This window comes from Myodes glareolus, chromosome 10 (genome assembly GCF_982192425.1).
Source record: "Myodes glareolus chromosome 10, mMyoGla1.1, whole genome shotgun sequence".
Classification (NCBI taxonomy): Eukaryota; Metazoa; Chordata; class Mammalia; order Rodentia; family Cricetidae; genus Myodes; species Myodes glareolus.
In genome coordinates this window covers 55,113,816-55,136,926 of record NC_142035.1, presented here as the reverse complement: position 1 = coordinate 55,136,926, position 23,111 = coordinate 55,113,816, and positions in this window count along the sequence as shown.

Here is a 23,111-nt window from a genome sequence, read left to right as displayed (position 1 = left end):
ACCACTTCAAAGACCTACCTAATATGGCATTTAATATGTTTTATAACTGAAGATTTTTCATGAGAATAAGACAAGTCTGTTCCTGGCAGCCCCAATCTACTTCAGAGATGATGATGAGCATCAAAGAAACCCCATATGGAGTTTGCTATCTTTGTGGCATAACCTAGTCATTAGGGCAATAAACTGCCCTTGCCTCAATTGATGGCAGATACTGTTAATACTGGACCAGCAGGATGCAAAAAAAGGTGACTGTCAGATTTTGTTAAGGTAATGGAGGGTAGTCCTTCAAAATTCTCTGCTTCACAGGAAAGTTTGTCAGACATACTATGCCAAAGAAGAAACATGCCCCAACATTTCAGAAGAACTTTGGGTAACTGTCCTGGCAGCTTAAGGTCCCTGTCATTAAGTAACATTTCATCCTCCTGGGGACTTTCCTGAAGCTGAAGATTAAATAGTTATAGTTTTCTTTAGTTATAATAAAATACAAATTAGGCACAAGAGTTTGGCCTCAAAAAGATAAGATATATAATAGAGTATTTTCTCTAATTTTACCAAATATAAATAGACTAGATATACTACTTGTAATTCTTGCTTGATAACTGTTTTTGTTGTATATAATCTTAATATGTTAAAGTTAAAACCTTCATTTTTAATTAGGAAAAAGGGGATAAATGCCATGGAATTCTCCTTTTGTACACTATAATGATTTTTTCACTCAAATTGATTAAATAAAATACTGACTGACCAGTAACCAAGCAGAAAGTATAGGCAGGGTGAGCAAATTAAGGATGGTGGGAAGTAGAATAGCAGAGTGAGGAGTCGCCAGCCAGGTGCAGAGGGAGAAAGAGGTCAATGTGCCATGATAATAAAGGTACTACCATGTAGCAGAGAATAAATAGCAATATGGGTTAATTTAGGTGTAAGAGTTAGCCAAGTAACAAGCCTGAGTGATCTACCAAGTATTAACAAGCAATATTAAGTCTCTGAGTGATTGTTTGAGAGTGGTTACTGGACATAGAAATATCTGTTTCAGTTCTTCTCTTTCCACATTGTTAAGACTGGGTCTCTCTTAATTCTTAAACTGAGCAGCATGCAGCCAGGGTTGCTGAGCACAAGCTGCCATGCAATTCTCCTCGCTAGCCTCCCATCTTCCTACAGAAGGACTGGAATTATAGGCATGAACCACTGCACCCTAGCTTTGACATGGATTCCAGGGATAGAACTCAAGTCATCTGGCTTACACAGCAAGTGCTTGTACCAACTGACTTTTCTCCCCTGACATTCTCCCTGTAGCCCTTATCACAAATGCCCACCATTAATTCCATTTTTCTGGGTTTATTAATTAAAACTATTTCTATAACTGTTACTCATGTAACAGTTCTAAATTTGCAATACCTTAAAGGTTATAGTTTTGTTCAAGTTCAGTCCCTGTGGCCCACTTAAGCTGCTGGTAGATAATTCATTGTAACTCTTTAAAGACATATGTGCTGTATAGAAACTAACTTCAAAGGATTAGAAAACTTAATGAGATGCAATACCACACCATTTATAAAAATTAGATATTGGATTTCTACACATAAACATGACTATTCATAATAATTATAAGCAAAATAGTAAAATTGAAAGGATTTCGAAAAGTAAACATAAAGCTTTTTATATTGTGTTTATCTAATCATATATTCTCATCATCTTATAATTTTCTCTGGTGCGGGAGAATTGTATGTATTCTGTCAATCATGTTTTAAATAAATGCTGATTGGCCAGACAGGAAATAGAGACAGGTCAACCAGACAGGAAGTAGAGGCAGGGTGATGAGAACAGGAGTATTCTGGGAAGAAGGAAGCTCTTTCCAGACTCCTGCCCAGATCACCAAAGCAGCAGGATGTGACCTGTCCTGCTGAGAAAGGTACTGAGTCATGTGACTAACATAGATAAGAATAATGATTTAATATAAGCTACAAGAGCTAATACGAAGCCTGAGTTAATGGACCAATCAGTTTTATAACTTATGGAGATCTCTGTGTGATTTTCTGTGGGACTAAATGGCTGAGGTACCGGGCAGGACAGAAACCCCCAACAAGAAGCCCCTCATGCTACATTTCTTCATTATTTTATAACTTTTAATGTTTTCAGCTTGAAAGATATCAAATTCCAAGTTGAAATTCTTGTTTTATCTTTGTATTTTATTTATATATTTTATCTTTATATTCTTGGTTTTCCTCTCAAAATTTCAGGGAAACTTTCTTGCCGATATTCTGAAATATCAAATCTGCCCAATTATTTTTACATAATAAGAAGCATTTGAATTGAAATAAATTTTAATGAATCCCAGCTGTATTACTCCTGTTCTGTTCTAGTTCTGACTATATTTTTCTGATCAAAGAATATTTTGTCCACTGCACTGTTTGTCATTCTTTTTAGCATTGTCTTCAAAGTATCTTTTTCTTTGCAGTTCAAATATGATAGGATTTTTTTGTTCTTAATGTTGAATGGTCACCAATTAAACATCTCTAAGTAATGTCTAAATATTTATATAACTACTAATTTATATTTTATTTATGTTAAGAAACTTAAATTCATGTAACCAGACACAATGACCCAAATTTTGAAAAAATATATAATAAAAAATTAGTCCACAACTCTAAATACAACTTGTAATACTTGGATCTAAAAATCCTCATGAGCCATCTTCCTGAACAGTAGTAATATGATGGTGAGGAGGAGGGGCTGAGAAGGAGGATGGGCAAGAGGAGGAGGAAGACCAGTGGTAATAACATAAGTTCATATGCTATATGACAGGGCATTTAGTGGCACTCATGTAACGCCCACAACTACGCCATGAAAACATAAACTCTACTACTGACAGATGAAGTGCCTGAACCCCAAAGGGAGCTGCAATAGGCCACGTGGATATGACGTGTGCAGTAGCTTTACAGGCTTGGACCAGCTACTTCTCAGTAAACCAGACTGACATTACTGGGAGTTCTACTGAGGAATCTATTCACTCAAGTCATTGAGGGACAGTAGCTTTCTTAACAGTAAGGCAGAGGAGTCCACACTGCTAACCATTAGTAAATCATCTAAGTACACATGATAGATAGCTGTTATCTCTTCTCAGGGCATTCTTATCACTTCTAGTCCATTTCCTTCTGTTGCTCTTACTCACACGTACCTCTGACCTTTGTAAGTTGTCTGTATCATCTGAATCCTTTTGGGAGCATTTGGTTCAGTTTCCTCAACTATGGAGAATATCTTGATGTTTCCTCTACTTACTTTTCTTCAACTTTCATAGCCATCCAGGTATGTAGTCATATCCCAGCTTATGCAACACAGCCATCATATAACCAGAGAAATACTGCCATACAATGATTATGCATTGCATTTCCATGTGGCTCTGCAGCCATTGTAGTATAATTTTAATGGCTCATTAAATTACCTCTTGCTGCTGTTACATAATTAATAAGCTATCCTTTTATTTCTGAATATTTTGAAAGTTTTCATTATTTCAAGTGTTTGTATAGTAATAAGACAAACACTTTTGTTGATTTGAGCCTTATTTCTGTTGAATTATTTCTTTAAAATAAAATCCCCGAAGTTATGTTACAGGGTCAAAGTGTATGAATATCTTTATGATGCACTGTTTGCCAATGACTTATATTCATTAACAGAGTTCTTCTCTGCTGTGCATAAGTTAACAACCATACCAAAGTGTTGTCAACAAGATTTCTATTGTTTATTACATAAAAAGATGATTTTTAATATAATTATTCTCTTTGCTTCAAAGTTTGAGAGATCCACATATTTCAAGAATAAAGTAGTTTATGTCCTCTTTGAAAATTTGAATATTTACCTCTTGCATACACATATCTTGAAGTCTGAAGCTGGTATTTGGAACTAAGGCAAGTTTCAGTGTTCCAAATTCTCCACAACACTGTTTTGTAAAGGGCAGTGTTGGGAAGAAAGGAGACGTAGACACTTTAGTTTCTGGACAAAATAGCATGAAGAGCATTCATTTGGGGCTGCAGGGGAGGGAGGGGAGTGCATCAATCCCACTGCCTGGCTTTCCTTTTCAATCTTTCTGCTAAAATTGACAGGCGTGAATCTTGAGTTCCTCCCTGTGATATAGGAACTAGGCTGATGTATTGAACTGCTTCAGGATAATTTTAAATAGTGAACCAAGGATCTATATTTCCCTGTAGTATGAACATTTTCATCTAAAATGTGTAAAGGAAGGAAATGCTATTCAAACCAACAAATTACGCATAATTATAGACTTAAAGAAAAAGAGAATTTGAATCTTTAATTTTTTTCTTTTCCTACGGGTTTTGAAAATAAACCTAGCCAAAAATAACTACATTAAAATAGCTTATTTTTAATTAACATAAAAGAGCATGATGGTGAATTTTCTTACTGACACTGAAAATGTGAGGAGCCAAGTCTTTTTTCCCCAACATCTGGAAGCTTATAAAGAAATGAGAGTTTGGGTCCCAGAATTTGAGAGACCTGTTTTTTTCATGTGGCCAATACCAATAAGTAACCACCATTCTTGGCCAGTACCTGGAGCACAGAAGATGCATTAGCCAGGAATGGTGGTCATCCTGGGCCACGAAACTTGTGATGTCCTCCATTTCTCACCCTTTTGTTTCTAATGTTAATTTGTTAATTTTAATTTTTAAATTTAATATAATGTTGCTAACTATGTAAGCCTTTCTGGCTTGCTATTAGCTACAAACAGAATTCTCTTTCTCTTTAAAGTAAAAACATGGCTAAAACATAAAGAAAGCTATGTGTGTGTGTATTTTCATATATACATATATTTACATATTTAACTTGAGTTATAGCCACAAATTCACAGAACATAAACATTAAAAAAAAGACAAATTGGTTGAACTAATAACAGCCTTACACTCACCACAGCTGTTATGGAAAGGAACAAGGAGGGAAAAATAACAGGATATCTGAAAAAGTCATAAGAAATCATAGTATTAACTAACTGCCAAAATATCTATAGTGCATATAAGACAGATATATGTGTGTATGTGTGTGTGTGTGTGTGTGTGTGTGTGTGTGTGTGTGTGTGTGTGCGTGTGTGTGTATTTCCTACTGGGCTGAGAGTACACACCCCAAGAACCATAGAGCATCTAAGAAAATCACAATACCATGAAAGAGAAGCCACTTTTTGAATTATTTGTCAGGTTTTTACAAGAGACTCCCAAAACATCATAGGCTATTACTATTGCCCTTTGTTGTCCCCAAGGTGGAATATAGGTTCCTATTGATGAAGACATGCTGGAATTAAGTTTCAGGGCCTTGAGGCCCCTCTGCTGGAATTGATCTGAATGCCTTTTCCCTGAGGACTAGCATTCATCAAACTAGAAGACTCCATTCAACCTTTCAAAGGACAGAAACAAGCAGCAGTTCCACACAGTTATGTCTCCTATAAGCCACCACCACAAAAGCATATAATGATAATCCTAAAGGGGTAGTAATGGCACATATACATTGGAGGTAACCAACAGCTTTCTAATCGGATGTAAGTACTGCTTAAAAAGAGGGAAATCGCCGGGCGGTGGTGGCGCACGCCTTTAATCCCAGCACTCGGGAGGCAGAGGCGGGCGGATCTTTGTGAGTTCGAGGCTAGCCTGGTCTACAAGAGCTAGTTCCAGGACAGGCACCAAAGCTACAGAGAAACCCTGTCTCGAAAAACCAAAAAAAAAAAAAAAAAAAGAGGGAAATCATGTATCTGGGGGACAGATTCACAACTACATCTGTCCTACTTCAGAAGCTCATTCCTTGTCCTCTGGTTCTCTCAGAAGTTGCCTTTTCACTTTTGATAAATCTGCTTTTCTTATAGCATCTATTTTACCCTGAAAATGTACCATGGCATAAGGGCAAAAAACACTATCATGTTTACCCATGTTATATGTGGGAATTGAGTAAAATTCAATGCATCAAAGCAAAAACTATTAGCTTTAGTAGTATATAAATTAACAAACTGAGCAGAATCAATCAAGGACCTCAACTGCAACTGGGAGGACTATATAACTTTGTAGTATTTTACCTCAAATGAGAGATTTTATGTTCTTCTTGGTCAGGTAGATACTGTTCTTCATGTGTGGTTTTGGAATAAGAGATGGGTGGCCATTAGATGGTGCTCAGAACTATTGGCCTAAATGGAAACAGAAAGTTTCTTGAGTTCAGTTCCTTTCCTGGGTCAATTCCAGCTCTTCCTTCACGAAGCTGTACTCAATCGTAACCACATAAGTCATTTCTCCCTGTCTGGCTCTGTTTCAGTAATCTCATTCTTTATAATTCCTGGGCTGTGCAATTATCCTTCTAAATTTTCCTCACATAAATGCTGCTTGATGAAAAAAAGTGCAGAGCAGATTATGTTCCTTAATAATACCACTAATCTTCTGTGATGATAATAGTGATGTTTGTTGATTACTTTATCCAAGGTAAAAGTGTGTGTGCATGCATGCGTGCATGTGTGTGTGTGTGTGTGTGTGTGTGTGTGTGTGATTTAGAGCTGGGGAAGCATGGGACAGCTGAGTCAGAATGAGAAACAGATCAGCACTGATTATTCCTGATTATTTCAATCCTCCACATGAGGTAAATGCATTAGGAAACCATGTGACTTTCATATTTTAATATTTGATTTCTGAGTTGCTACAATGATGAGTAAATGAAAAATGTGCAGATGTTTTTCTGCACCCTGTTTATGAAGCAGAAACAATTCCAAAAGTGTGGGGATTATTGGCACAAAAACCTTGTGTTTAGCTTCAATTTCTACCCAGGTTGCTACGTCGCAGACAGCAGGAATGGAAGCACCTTCTGCAGACCCGTGCATCCATCATTTTCAGTTTCCACACCTTCACTGCACCCACCTCGTTTCCGTTCTTTCTGTTTCTATTAACCGGGCTGCTAATTATAAAGCTGTGCATATAAACAATAGATTAAAGGCTCGTGGCCCGAGAGCTGTGGCTGCTTTTTCTGTTGACATTTCAACGCCACATGGGAAGCAGGAGCAGGAAGGATTTCGTATCATAAATTCCATTTTGGCTTCCACGCATGCTAAATACTGTTCTGTCAGGGCTGCAGAGTGCTTAGGCAGCAGCCATTAAAACCACTGTCTGCATTCTTAGCTATGAAGGGAAGGTGTTTTCTTCACTTTTATAAATTCAGCAATTTATTATCTCGTCATTTGGACTCATCTGAAATCTGGATTAATCTGCTTTTATAAACCTTAATTATGACTCTTTTGTTTAACATTTGTCTTAGTCTGCTACTTTTATTTTCAGTTCCTGTGACTATTGGTTTTATATTGCAAATATTTTCTTTTTAATTTATTAGAAAATGAATCATATGTAAGAGATTTTATATTATGTGTTTACAGGTCTGTGGTGTGTGTGTGTGTGTGTGTGTGTGTGTGTGTGTGTGTATAAGGGAGACAGGCTTGGGGTGCTTTGAATGAGAACTGAGTAAAACCTGTCATTGTAAATGGATACACAAATCAGCGTGGGTTTCTGCTGCTATGGCTTTACTAGTGGTGTATATCTGTAGAAATATACTTCCCTAAGGTTCTCAGTTTTCCCTGTTCACATGACTTATGCAGACCCCACAATGGGTAATGATGGATCATAATGAGCAACAGAAGGAAAGTCAGTCAGAGAAGCAGCTGGAGATGAGAAGTGATGGAGGGGCACCAGTTCTCAAAGTGCGAAGGTATTTTAATCACTGCAGCCTTGGCCTGGCGTGCCACCACCTTCAGAGACTAATAGCTGTGATCCTTAGCAAAAGAAAATTGGGCTTGTGACATCCTGAACAGGGAAAAATGACACCTCTTGTTTTCAGGTACAAATGAGACACTTAGGCAGCCCAGGGCAGACAGCCCTGCAGGGATTTCACCCTAACTAGGTCCTAGAGTAAGTCTTCTTTTGATTCATGAAAAGTTCCCGTAGATAGAAGAGCCTGACCATGCTACCTGGAAAAACTGCAACTGAGGATTTTCTGGCTAAAGTCATCTAATAATGTTTCTTCATAACCTGTTACATTTCACATTTAAAATGATTAAAGCAGAAAGATAGAACTGCGATGTAGGACATCTTATCTTAGACCCTCACTTTCAACCTAGACCAAAGCCATTGCTTCTTCCCTATTTTTCTTTCCTCATGAATAATGGAAAATTCTGTCAGAGTGCATCATTCTTCTGGGCTTTTGGGGTATCTTTTTTGGTTGCAATGAAAAGGAAATAAATAAATTTTATTGATTTACATGACTTTAAGTAAACACCATGATTCTAAAATTAACACCTCAACTAACTTAATTACTTGAGCCTCTTACTTGCTCTGTAACTTACTTAGAAGAACCTACTGTGACAACATGAAAATCAATTTCATAGAAGAAACAAAAGATCATGTAATGATCTTCAACTCCTGGACTTGTGCATATGAGTGTTAAGTAAAAGACTAAGCTACTTTGTAACTGAGTAATTGATGAAAAGAGGTAAGGTCTTGCAGATTAGAGGTGTAAGAAAACCAGTGTCTGGAAACTCATGAAGAAGCATATACAGTAAGGTAGGAGATGGTATGTCTGTCACTGTTCTGAGTTCCTGTGTCCACAATTAAACAGCTGGCAGCCTCAGTAAAGAAAAGATTTCTAAGAAGATCCCTCTAAGAATCAAGACTATAGAGCAGGATCCCTCAGCCACCACTAAATGCTTGTCATTTTTCTGTTAACTATTCACATCTACAGCCTTATCTAGAAGATTTCATTGGCTATGGGACATAAAATTGTCATAAAGTAGTGAGCAATGTGGGTGTGAGGTAGGTAGGAGGTAGTGGTGACTGGGATAGCTAGCCTTGCGCATGGACTTACCCGGGTCTTCCAAAGAAACACAACAGTGATGCCACAAGCAGGGCATCATCATCTATAGTTTCCTGCTCTGTAACCTTTCTAGACTTGGCGTGGTCCTCCTGTGTGTTTGTAGGTAGACTGCACCATTTGAAGACTGTGCAAAAGTGAGATGGTACTTCAAATTGAATTTTTATCATTTTCTGGTTTTCTAACATAATTTCTTCATTTCTCTTGAGGTTTCTTCCATAAGCATCTTCTAAATAAATTTTTAAAATAGGAATCAAGCCATGAATTCTGCTTCTGAGGGAGACAAACTTCAAATAACTAGTTATAAGTAACACATATGCTCCTAAGTGACATTTGATGTGTTGGTGTGTTCTTTTTGGTCAATAACCGTCGAATACAAACTTGAAGAATTTCACATTAAAAACTGCCATTCAACAGTCACACTCCTTTATGATAGAGCCTGTCTTAGGTTAGGCTTTTTGAAAGTATTTGATCATTTATCATTACCCAGGTATAAAACATTACAACAATTTACTAGACATTGAAAAATTGAAGTGACCATCATAAAGAAAAAGAATCTTAATATTAACCTAAAATGGAAGTCAAGATGAAGTCCTTAGAGTTGTACTGGATGGTGAGTGTATGTGAGCAGGATGTGATCATCTGTGAAGAGAAAAGACAGAAGTCAGGACATGTGGAGACAACTGGAAACAGTGTTGGATATTCTGTTCCAAGGAAGAATAAAACTAAGAATTTTGTTAAATCATGCAGTCTTAAATTATCTGAGAATATAATGTTGTATGTAGAATCTTAAAAAACCAAAACAACAATAACAACAAAAATTTTTGTGTTGGGGGCTAAAGAGAGTTCTCAGCCAATGAAGTATTGAATGCCTCACAATGCTGACCTGAGTTCCCCATAACCCATTTGAAAACAGTTGGACATGGTTGTAGTATGAGGAGGGGCAGGTAGCATCCCGCTGCCCAGCTAGCTTAACCCCTGAAATAACCACACGGAAATTTTATTAATTAGATTACTTCCTGGCCCATTATATCTAGCCTCTTCTTGGCTAATTCTTACATCTCATCTTGTTTTAATCCATTTTTGTTAATCTGTGTGTTACCACAAAGTTGTGACTTACCGGGAAAGATTCATCGTGTCTGACTCTGGCGACTCCATGGTGGCTTTCTCTGTCTGCCTTCCTCTTCCCAGCATTCTGTTCTGTCTTTTCCACCTACCTAAGTTTCTGCCCTATCAAGAGGCCAAGGCAGCTTCTTTATTCAACCAATAAAATCAATACAAATACAAAAGGACCTCCTATACTACATGGTGCAGCATGCTTGCTATCCTAAGAGCTAGGGAGATAAACACAGATGGTTCTCTGTGGCCCTCTGACTAGTCATCTAATTAATTATGCAAGCTCTAAAACCATGAGAGACCCTTTGTCAACCAACAAGGTGGACAGCTTCTGAGGAATGACACCAGAAGTTGAAATTTGGCCTCCAATTGAGTGGACATATTGTGCATAGTATTGCATGGATAGCAGTTATAACCATTTTCCTGCCTCCACCCAATGGGCTAATGAGTTAGACAATCAGGAGGATTCAGAGTCAGGGTCTAAATTCAGACTTCATACCTTGAAAAGATCCTCAAGTGGTAAGAATTGATAATTGAATTCTGTGTGCTTTGTGAAATCCACCTTACTTCACCAGAGTGTAGTTTCCTTACTTAAAAGTTGAGATATGATAGTCCTTATATTGTAAAGTTGGAATGAAAAAACAAATAATTTCATGTGCAAAACACCTCATAAGCATATAGATACCAGTTCCTCTCAGCTGACAATGGCTGTCTGACATTAACCAAAGAACCCTTGTCCATAACAAATGCAATGTACTAAAAATCAAGCAAATAGTGTTTGACTGTACAGGGAAAGAAGCTTTCTGTTACATAACCAATGCTTTCCGCCTTTGTTTGAATTCTTGAGGATTGGACTGCAAATGGGAATCTTCGTGGTGCATTTTCTTTCCAATATTTCAGACTAGGATAGGGAGAAGGCTGTTAAGAAAAGATTCTTCCTTATGTTGAACCTGAAATGAAAGCAGAAACTATATGTTCTACTAGTAATCCTCCCACAGAAGGATTACATTTCAATCAGCCACTGAAACTCTTAGATTTGGCAGAAGATAATTTTCGGCCACAGACAGTAACATTCTGCACATAATTTATTGTATGTTTTTTGAAATAGAGTTCTTACAGTGCAGCCCAGGATGGCCTTGAAGTCATGATCTTCCTGCTTCAGCTTCCCAAGTACTAGGATTAAATGTGTTCCACCACATTCTGACTCTGGCCACAAATATTTTAGAAGGCAAATTGTTCATGGATTACATCATCCAAGTATCTGACATAGGATACTAAAGGATATCTGGAGTGAGGCAAAACAAAAGAAATGATGAAAGAAGTGGCATCTTCAAAACAGCAAACATTAAGCAGCAATGGCAATGAGCCCCAGGGACCGCATACCAGCTATGTTTGTATCACTCCTGCTCTTCCTCCAGCTTCAATTCTTATTACCCAAGTTCTGGAAAAGCTGACAACCTGTAACTCTCAATTGCAGAACTCATGTTATTGTTCTTTCTGTAAAAGAACCAAGTCATCCAAGGTCATGCCATCTCTTTAAAGGACAACGTGGAAGACCAAATAAATGCCTGACTGTTCTGATGTAAGGTGAGGCAAAGGTGAAGGTCTTCTCCACCTACAGCCATCTTTATAGGAATATCTAACACCTTGGCCCCTACCTGATCCATATTCCACCTTCTCCTTCTGACACTACTATTTACATTACGTCATGAAAGGAATTGATGCAGAGATCATCCTACCAAAACCTCACTGTTCAAATCTCAGTAGCAGCTTCCAGGAAGCTTAACCTGGGACACCAGGTGTGAAAAACACACAAAATAGCAAAAATTAAGTTGAGTGATATCATCTTGGTAGAACTGAAAGTTCATAGTATATGTGTAAGAGATAGCAATTTTAACTATTAACAATTAATTTAACTATTTATTTATTTTATTATTAACTATTTATTTAACTATTAATATTTAAATATTAACAATTTACTATGGCAGATATTGACAATCACTGAAACATCAATATGCAAGCAAGTTATTGCTCTGAGTCTCAGAGTACAGGTGATAGGACCTAAATTTAGAAATACATAAGGATGGATAGATGGCTCATCAGTGAAGAGCACTTATTCTTCTTAAGGATGTGAATTCAGTCCCAAGCACACACGTGACAGCTTACAACTGTGTTTATAATGAGGGCACCAGCTATTCAAGAGGTATACTTATATACATGCAGGCAAAACACTCATATAGATAAATAAATAAATCTAGAACATTTTAAATATGTTTTAAGATCAATAAAGCTGAAGGAGAACTCTCTCTAATAGTGGATGTGAACATATATAAAACTCAGGTAAGTGGAAAACAAGAAAAAAAGCACCACAGACTGAAATCCTATAATAAAAACTAGACTTAATGTTTACTGATCAGAGTTGAAGATAAAAGCATTTCCTTCAGTGGTTTCTGATTGCCCAGAACAATTTTTTTCAACATCCACCTTTAATTATTAAGCAATGACTAAGCCTTCGGAGCTTCGGAGGCAACATCTATGTACTTCCCCAGTGATACTTATCTCAAATCTCTGTTTAATTCCCTCCAAGTAATTCTCTTTGTCCTTTATTGTGAACAACTATGCCAATGCTTAATTGTAATTGTGATTAACCAAATTATGCCGATCAATAGCTATAAATACCAAGATTAAGAAAGAATGTGGAATTCTCTTTTGAACTTTATCCTTGGTCTAAGTCCTCTTTTCATTCTTGGTATTTGACAATACTCTAATTCTAATGAAATGGTCATATTTGGTGTGATATCAGAGTCTTAAAGCAATGACAGGTTGGTGTGTTAAAGACTGGCTCTCTCTATCTCATTGGAACACAGGACTTAACTCCCTAGGTCCAAATGAGAAGCAGAAGGAGAGAGAACGTGAGCAAGGAAGTCAGGATCAGAGGAAACCTTCATCCGACAATAGATGGAGATTGAGACAGAGAACCACATTGGAGCACTGGACTGAGCCCTCAAGGTCCAAATGAGGAGCAGAAGGAGGGAGAACATGAACAAGGAAATCACAACCCCGAGGGGTGCGTTCACCCACTGATACAAGGGGACTGATCTAATGAGAGCTCACCAAGACCAGCTGGACTGGGACTTGTGATCAAACCGGATTCTCTGAATGTGGCTGACATGGGGACTGTCTGAGAAGCCACTGATAATGGCACTGGGACTACTTTCGTCTGCATGTACTGGCTTTTTGGGATTCTAGTCTGTTTGGATGCTTGCCTTCCTAGACCTGGAGGGTGGGGGGTGAACTTGAACTTCCCACAGGGCAGGAAACCCTGACTGCTCTTAGGACTGGAGAGGGAGTAGGAGAGGGAGTGGGCGGAGTGGGAGGGTATTGGGAGGAGAGGAGGAAGTGAAAATTTTTATAAATTATTAATAAAAAAAGAAAAAGAAAAAAAAGACTGGCTCTCTGCAAAAGCAACGCGTAATAATTACTAAATAATGAATTAAGAAACGTACAGCAGCATCAGGTCTGAGTCCTTAAGTCATTTATCCGTTCTTAAGTTTCAACCCCAATAACACAGCATAGATCTTGATTTTGTCATGGATTCAGATAACAATTATCTCTTCTCCCTTTTTTTTCATATTTGGATAATGCTACTTCTACATTCAGAATGTTTCTTTGGCCAAAATCAATTCATGATATGCTGAAACAAATATTCACCTGTAGAGTAAGTTCCTTCCTTCAAAGTTCAAAGTTGTGGAAAGCATACAAGAAAGTAAAAATAATGTTCTAATTAGGAGAAAGAGAGGTGACGGATTGAGTGTCCCCAGTGCTAAATCAATTAAAAGGCAATCATACTCATATTGCATGTGGACATAACACGGTTTGCTCTATGCTCGGGTACAGAAATGTACACGGCTAATATATCATTTTTCTTCTGAATGCTAAAGAGCTGTTAGGGATTGACAGACTCAATCTGTGAAACAGCTGTAAGATCAAATGCCCATGTCCATCACCTATAACTAGGCCAGCAGCTTAAGCATTCTTCTGAATCAGGGGACTTCTGAAACAGTGAGGACCAGCCACTGAAAGTGACCTTAGCCTATGGGGATAGTCTTATTTACTGGGCTCATTACCACAATGTTACATTAATTGAACCCTTACCTCATGTCAGACCCTTCAAATCTTTTCACTTCCATCATCTCCACCAATTCCTTGGAAACACACCATCATTTCTGTTTCATAGCGGTGAGGGATCCGGGGCTGAGAAGCATTGCGTTACCAGGGCTAAGTCAAATCCATGTTAAAGGTCAGAGTAAACACTTGCACTCACCGCAACTAGTTCCAAAGCACACTAATTTAAAACAAACGAAAAAAACACCACTGCACTGCAAAAGCATAGGTAAGAATGTAAGCAAAGTTTTCCCAGTAAATAAAGGCCAGGGAGCAACCAGTGCATCCATAATCTGAGACCTCATTTCTAACAGAGGAAAGTCAATGGCTACTGCTTTATTAACAGGCCTGATAACTCCCCACATGTTGATAATCCTTCAAACATGACAGTGTCTTTAGTTGAGCATTGTCTTTAGCACCTGAACAGTGCTTGGGATAAAAGGAATGCTTATTTCTCATGTGTATAATAAAAAATGTAAGTTAATAAAATAATTCAGTATGAGATTGGTAAACCCTACAACATAATTCACATTCTTGTGGGGTTATTTTCCGTGTGTAGCATTCACACTACTCCCGCAGAATTTTGTTTTGTCTCAATAAGAATTCTCATTGTAAGGTGAAAACAGCATAGCAGAAGTCAATGTTCATTGAATGATTTCCAAATGAGGTCTTTGACACTGAAGCTACAGCTTGAGAGAAAAACATTTTTGATATTCAAGAAATGAAGTCCTAGTATAAGTGATTTTTCTATAATACCGGAGTCTCAAAAAGCTCTTTCACAACTGAGTGTTAGAGAATTACTCGTGGGTGAAAGCAGGGAGGAAGGGAGAGAAGGAGAGAGAAAGAGATGATGTTCAAAGAAATTGATGGAGGTATTTCTTTCATTGGCCAAAATCACCAATACTGTGTGGAGATTAGATAATCCCTCAGAGTCCTGTGTGGCAGTTTTAAAAACCCTCCCATATATACACAGCAGAGAAACTGAAGACAATCAAATAGACAAGAAAGTCCTAAAAGCAGTCAAAAGAAATACTATTACATTGACAGCTGAGATCTCCACAGTAACATTGAAAATCGGAGGAAACGGATGAAATGATGACTTCAATGAGTTCTGAAAAAAAAAAATCTGACAAGTTAGAATTCAAGATTCAGCAAGGGATTACAAAAAGTCCAAATGGCATCATTCTTACCAACAGATATATAGAATTTCTTCAAGTGAAGTAAAGGGTACACTGGGAAGAAGGAGTGTGAAGCTACCTGCCAAACACATGAGAAATACGTGGACCCATCTCCACACAATGGGACAGTATGAACTTATAATGCAATCGAGTCTTCAGTGCTTACCTTGAAGCTGCAATGTCACATGGACACATTTGGGATCATCATCATTGTCTGCATCTCCTAGTGATGTGTTACATGTCCCATTAGTAGTAGATTGTGAAAAAATGTGTCACAGTGAAATTCTGTTGATCTTAAGAAGATGTCAGAGCAGGAAGGAAGTGAGGGATGCACTCCTTTGATGCCCTAGGGAAGTGTGACGGAATATGCCTTCCTTTGATTTTCATAGCTTGAAGTTTTAGGGACACCTACCTTTTTTTAACTATTCCTCAATCTCTAAAATCTGCATAATTGGACGCAGTTTATCTCATGCCATGTCTCTTGTCCTTCCCCTTGTTCTCTTATGAACTTGTGAATGAACACACTGACTCTGTACAGTCTAAAATAATCTGTCACAAGGTCAGTTAATTAGTCACCTGCTTTTTATTCACCAAACTATTTTAAACTTATTACATACTAAGTAATGTATAATCATGCAGAATTTAGTATTAAAATAAATCTTGCTAGCACATTAATTTTTAAGCCATAAAAACAACAGTGAATAAAGTAAGCGCAAAATAGGAAAGCAGCCAAAAATGTACGTGCTGCTTTTGTTCTTAAAGTAAGACATGATTTATACTACAGTCCAGAAATTCCTCTCTTAGGTATTTTATCCAAGAGAAGTGAAAGATATGTTTGCTACAGCTTTATGTATGGCAGCCAAAAGCTAGGAGCAACCCAAATGCTCATAAATAAAAATGTACACAAATTACAATGTAATCAGAAAAGATTGTCCATGTTCTCAGCAGCTTGGATGAATAACAAGTCATTATGTTGAATCCAAGATATCACATAAATAGACACAAGAAAACCCATGTATTATAATATGGCTCCTTTTCACAACATCCTATGACAGATACCACAGTCCATGAAAGAAAAGAACATTTCAATGTTGAAGTGCTTTTGTAGCAGGTATCAGGCTCCAGCTTGGTCCCCAGCTCCCAGATGATGATGAAGAGGAGGAGAGCAAGGGGGAAGATGAAGAATAGAGATCAGAAGGCCTTGAGTGTAGTAAGGTATGACGTTTTCTGGAAGTGAACATTCTGAAACTTCTGAGATGCTTCGTTGTTGATTACACAGACCCACACAACTAACAGAACATACTGAACTTAAGAATATTGCAACTTACATGTTCTACCAAAGCTCTCTGTTGTAGGCACATCTGAGTGACATGAAAGGTCATTGTCCGGCACTCGTTTTTTAAGTCCATTCAAACTCCATTATTCTCCTGCACTCGTTGGTCAAGTCTCATGCCTTGTGAGTTTACTTCCAGGCATTCTGACTTCTGGTGAATTTACTTTTAGGATGTCAACAAATATCCATTTAATTTTAGATGGAGAAATAAATTACTGGTGCCTATATATTGACTGAAAATAAGCACTTTCCTCAGAAACATGAATACGTTCAGAGAACAAATGCTTCTGACTTTCCCCACTGGCTAAGGTTTAATATGTCTTCACCAAGTTAAAACCCAATGACAACTTTCCTTACAGGAGAAAGGAAATTATTACAGTCCTATTGCCTTTAAGAGGACACGAAGCTATTTCCTATTCATTAGAATGAAATAAGATCAAACAATAATAACCCATTTCATGATAATGTCTGTCCTTGTAACTGACATCATCAAACAAATGAATGCTGCAACAGTGGGGAATGGCCAATTATATTTTTTCAACCTTTTCTACATTCTCTGTCATAAAAATTTAAATTAAATCAACTTTATTTACTTCAAATACATCTGTGCAAAGCTCACACTAATGAGATGTGAAATACAAATGTGTATAAGGTAGGCCATCTTAAACTCAGAGCAAAACTAGCTGAACTTCAATTACAAGTAACACTGCATCTGTATCATAACTTACACGCATTTTTCTGCACTGGAATCCTTTACATAAGGGATCCTAATAAACTAAACAACTGATAGGTCACGTTATCTGAAACTATGATTGCAGCACAACCTTGCTTGTTTCGATCAAAGTCAAGGGTATGTGCCAAGTTTGAAGATTGCCCCACTAATTCCAAACTAGTATTTTTCAAACAGAAAATTTTCAAATATTCCTAACTTTTTTTAATTTTGTTTTTGTGTTTGCTTCCTTTTAAAAAAATACTTAATAACATTTGGAGTCGTAAATTTACTTTTAAAATTTAGAATACCATAAAAATATAGTTATTAACCTACCAATGAAATAGTAAAATAACACCAGCCATCTTGGGTGTCAAGTTCCTCTGCACGTGTTAGAACATAAACCAAGCAAGCAACATGCAAGAACACTGACTCATGAGCATGACTTTTCTAAGTTCAGTCTGGGATAAAATTAGCAAAATAAAGGTCTTAAATGAGGCATCATTATACTTGCTTGTGTTACTTTTCGGTGGTGTTCTGAGCAGTGGGCTGGATTCCCACTGTTACTATAGCATATAGATTAGATAATACTTACTTTAAATCATTAGTCGTCTTTAGACTGAGGGATTACTGTTTGTTTTGCCAGAGTTGTGACGCTGGGTTTCAGAGGAGCATCAGCTGGGGAAGCCTGTTTCTGCCGCTTCCTGACATATGAATGCCCTTTGCAGTCCTATCTGCATCTGTATGCATTATGGTTGGTAAACTGACTCAAATCCTATTGGAGAGGATTGGTTTTCTCTCAGGAGAACAACCGTTTAAATTTGTCTGTATTAGAAAATCTTATCTGTTTGATTCTAGTGTTAACACAATCTTTCTCAGGATTTAAAACAGTTTCAAAATATTAACTCATGGACATTATACATTCAACTTGGTTAATTAAATTTGTTCTAACTCATAACCCCCTAACTTTTTTTTTTTTTACCATTTTGAATGACATCTTACTAAGTTTTATCAGAGAAGGTTATGTGTTTTCTAAATTCCTAAGTAAACCCAATCAAAATTCATTCTTATCTCTCGTTTCTAGAATTCCCTTAGTTCCTTGGCAACCGGGGATTACTGCACTCAGCGTCGTATCTGACGTTCTCAGTATCACTGCATGGCTCTATGAGCATTCGAATCAAGCATTGTCTCTGCCTGAATGCAGTCCCGACTTGAAGACAGGACAGCACATGGCTTACTTGGAAAGTCCCTAAGATCCAGCCTCCGTTATTCTCTGCCTACCTGTACTACAGTCTGTGGTGGAATATTAGTTCATGGTGTGTTACATTCATTTATGCTGTGGAATATTTGTTTACTGATGTAAAGATGTGTTGTGTTTGCTTAACTCTATAAAGTTGTGTTACTTTGCCTGTTTAAAACACGTGATTGGCCTAATAAAGAGGTGAACAGCCAATAGCTAGGCAAGAGAAAGGATAGGTGGGACAGGCATGTAGAGAGAATGAATAGGAGAAGAACCCGGAGACAGGCACTAGGAACAAAAAAAGGAGAAGAAGAGGAGGATGTCAGGACCTCAGGCAGAGTGGGCGGAGCTCTTAACCTCTGAGCCATCTCTCTGGCTGTTAAGCACAATTCTTTTAACAACTCCCTAAGGAACACAAGTTCATATTCAGTACTGACTCCTCACATGGAATATATTTTTGAATTCTATTTGGAGATAATTCAGTTTCCCTTTAGATAGGCAACATGATCCTTATAAATTAAAAACAATATGTGTTATCATTTTAAAGATAAACCTACATGCAGCTATAAGAAGGAGTAAGAAATAGGAAGAGACATATCATCCCACCAGTTACCATTCTGAACATACTTCTATGCTTAAAAACATGTAATTTAGGAAATTGTATTTCTTTTTCTATTTTGGAAACCCATCAGCTAAAGGCTGGGTTTTGTTTTCACACTGGGGAGTGAAAGTTAAAATTGTGTCTCATGAGCACTGCTGCTTGCCTGCCATAGTCATGATATGTAATTGAAATGCATATGATTCTCTTCTGCCAGGAATTTATAAGCATGTTGTAAAAACAAATAAAAAAAACAGCAGTTTGTATAAGCACAAACATGACTGAGTGTTATAAAAAAAGTGTACATGTTTTGGGAGAAAGGAAATGAAGTTGACAGAACTCAAGGCATGTCGCATGACAGACCTTGAAGGACACGTTGTGAGCACAAAGCATAGCCAAGGCATCAGCATTCTAGAGGCACTGCATTATCAAAAGCTTTGGCACAGCAATCTACTTTATATCTGCTAACTTGTATCATTTCAAAGAAGTTCTAAAAAGGCTCAGAAAATAATCATGATCTCCTGTCCTCTGAGAATAAATGCGATGTTTGTTGGTATCATACTCTTTTCCCAAAGCGTTACTCTATATAACTGAAGAACCCCATGAATAAAGGGACCTACAACACAGAAACAGATCATGACACTGAAGCAGGAATCTGAAAGGGTCAGATTACTTTATTAAATTTCTGTACCTCCTTTTCACTGTCTCACAATGCCTTAACAGGAAGTCTTTGGATTGCTCAGAGGCAGCTGAGAGTTGTGAAAAGGAATAATTTTACTTCATTGTTTGGATGTGCATGTGCTGCAATTTAGATATGCAGTACCCACTGCTCTGCCGCTTGTGTTGAAGGCTTGTTCTCCAACACAATCTTCAGTGTTGCTGTGGGAAGTGTTTGGGTCTGGAAAGGTATGTTCAAATCAGTGAACTAATCCATTGAAGGCGTTATCATTTGGTGACATTATCATTCACTGATGCAAATGAGTGATATGATTGCAGGAAGTAGGCATATCCTTTAAAGAACATATCTGGTCAATTTACAGAAACAGGTCTGAGCTAGCAACCTAGGCTGGAGCAGGCCTGAGACAGCAAACTCCACAGAAGCAGGTACAAGGGAGCAACCTCCCAGGGAGTAGGCTGAATTCAGAGTCCTCTGTGGTCAGCACATGAGTCTGGGACCTCTGAGGAAGTTGGACTGAGCCAGGACCTCTTCCAAAGCAGGCCCAAGGCAGCAACTTCAACAGAAAGATCCACAAGCAAGCAGTCTTCATGGGAGCAGGCCCCAAAGAATCTTAGTATTGCAGCATGGACCTTGAGAGCTCCAAGCAATCTCCAGGAACACAAGTGACCAACAGGATGACTAGAACTGTGGTCCTGACTGCACCGTGAGGAGCAACCATCTGAGCCTTTGATCAACAAGTACCTGGAAGATTGATCAACAGAGTCATAGACAGCCCCAACTACACCAATCAGAGAAAAAGATGCATAGACAAGTCAAGAACATGTGCAACACCACAAAGACCAACAGGACGCCAATAAAATCTAGTGACCCTAAGCAGAAAGACTTGAACAGCCAAATATAGATGAGACAGAAGAAAATGGCCTAAAAGTAACTTTAGGAGAATTTTTGAGGCCATCAAAGAGAAAATGAAAAATTCCCTCAAACAAATTGAGGAAAAGACAAGCAAGAAAAAGCAATCAAATATATGAAAGAGACTAAAACTTAAAACTTGAAATAGAGACAATAAAGTAAACACAAGCCAGGGGAATTATAGAAACAGAAATAATGACAAAACAATCAGAAACCACAAATGCAAGCATAAACAGTAAAATACAAGAGATGGAAGAGAGAATCTCAAGTGCTGAAGATACAATAGAGGAAATAGACTCAACGGTCAATGAAAACATCAAATCTAACAAAAGCTTAATATAAAATATCTAGGAAATATTGAACACAATGAAAAGACCAAATCTAAGAATAATAGATATAAAAGAAGAAGGCCAATTCAAGAGCACAGAAAATATATTTTAAAAAAATCATAGAAGAAAACTTTCCCATCCTAAAGAAAGATATGCCTATGAAGATACAAGAAGCTTACAGAACACCAAATAGACTGGATCAAAAAAAAAAAATTCCCCTTGCCACATAATAATCAAAACACTAAACATACATCATGAAAAAAGAATATTAAGAGCTACAAAGAAAAAAGGCCAAGTAACATATAAAGGCAGACCTATCAGAATTACACCTGACTTCTCAATGGAAATAATGAAAGCCAGAAGGTCCTGGTCAAACATTATGCAGACATTAAGAGACCACAGTTTTCAACCCAGACTATTATTCCCAGCAAAACTTTCAATCACCATAGAAGGGCAAAACAAAATATTCCATGACAGAACCAGATTTAACCAATACCTAGCTACAAACACAGAACTACACAAAGTACTAGAAGGAAAAGTCCAACACAAGGAAGTTGGTTACATCAACAAAAACACAGACAATAGGCACTCACAGCAGTATGGTGTGGGAGAACTGTCTGTATTCTGTCAATCACGTTTTAAATAAATGCTGATTGTCCAGGCAGGAGGTGTAGGCGGGAAAACCAGACAGGTAGTGAAAATGATGCAAGGAAAGCAGGAGAATTCTGGGGAGGAGGAAGTTGATTCCTCCCACTCCTGTCCAGATCACCAGAGCAGCAGGATGTGATCTGCCCAGCTGGAAAAGGTACTGAGCCACATGGCTAACATAGATCAGAAAAATGGGTTAATCAAGATGTGAGAGTTAGAGTCAACCTCCCTCAGGACCCAGCAATTCCACTCTTGGGATTATACCCTAGGGAATATACCCTAGAGATTCCCTAACATACTACAAAAGCATTTGTTCAACTATGTTCATAGCAGCACTATTTGTAATAGCCAGAACCTGGAAACAGCCTAGGTGCCCCTCAATAGAAGAATGGTTAAAAAAGGTGTGGAACATATACACATTAGAGTTTTACTCAGCGGTAAAAAATAATGACATCTTGAATTTTGCATGCAAATGGATGGAAATAGAAAACGCTTTACTGAGTGAGGTAAGCCAGACCCAAAAAGAGGAACACGGTATGTATTCACTCATAAGTGGATTCTAACCATAATTAAAGATCTTTGAGCCTATTATTCGTGATCCTAGAGAAGCTAAATAAGAAGATGAACCTGATGAAGATTATTTAGCTATCCGCCAGGAGGTAGGAAATAGACAAGAGTCCCAGGTAACCTCGGGTGCAAGGGGAGGGTGGGAAGGTTGTTGGAAGGGGAGAGGGTTAGAGAGAAGGGAGTAGGGGAGGAATGGGGAAAGCTCAGTGGACCAGGATGGGGGGGAGGGAGGAAGGATGAATATGGGATCAGGGAAGAATATATTTCAACTTAGGGAGTCATTTTAGGGTTTACAGGAGACTTGATTATATATGGGATCCCAGGTCCAAGGAGAGATCCCCAGATTGTTCTCTGGACAGAGGAGACGGTGCCTGAACCGGCCTTGGCCCATAACCATACTGATGAATATTTTGCTTATCACCATAGATCCTTCATCTGGTGATGGATGGCGATACAGACACAGACCCACATTGGAGCACCGGACTGAGCCCCCCAAGGTCCAAATGAGGAGCAGAAGGACAAAGAAAATGAAAAAGGAAATAAGGACTGCGAGGGATGCTATCACCCACTGATACAAGGGGACGGATCTAATGAGAGCTTACCACGGCCAGTTGGACTAGGACTGAACGAGGACGTAATCCAACCAGATTTTCTGAATGTGCCCGGATTCTCTGAATGTGGCTGGCCCGGAGTCTTTCTGAAAAGCCATTGACAATGACCCTGGGACTTGTTTCCTCTGCATATACTGGATTTTGGGG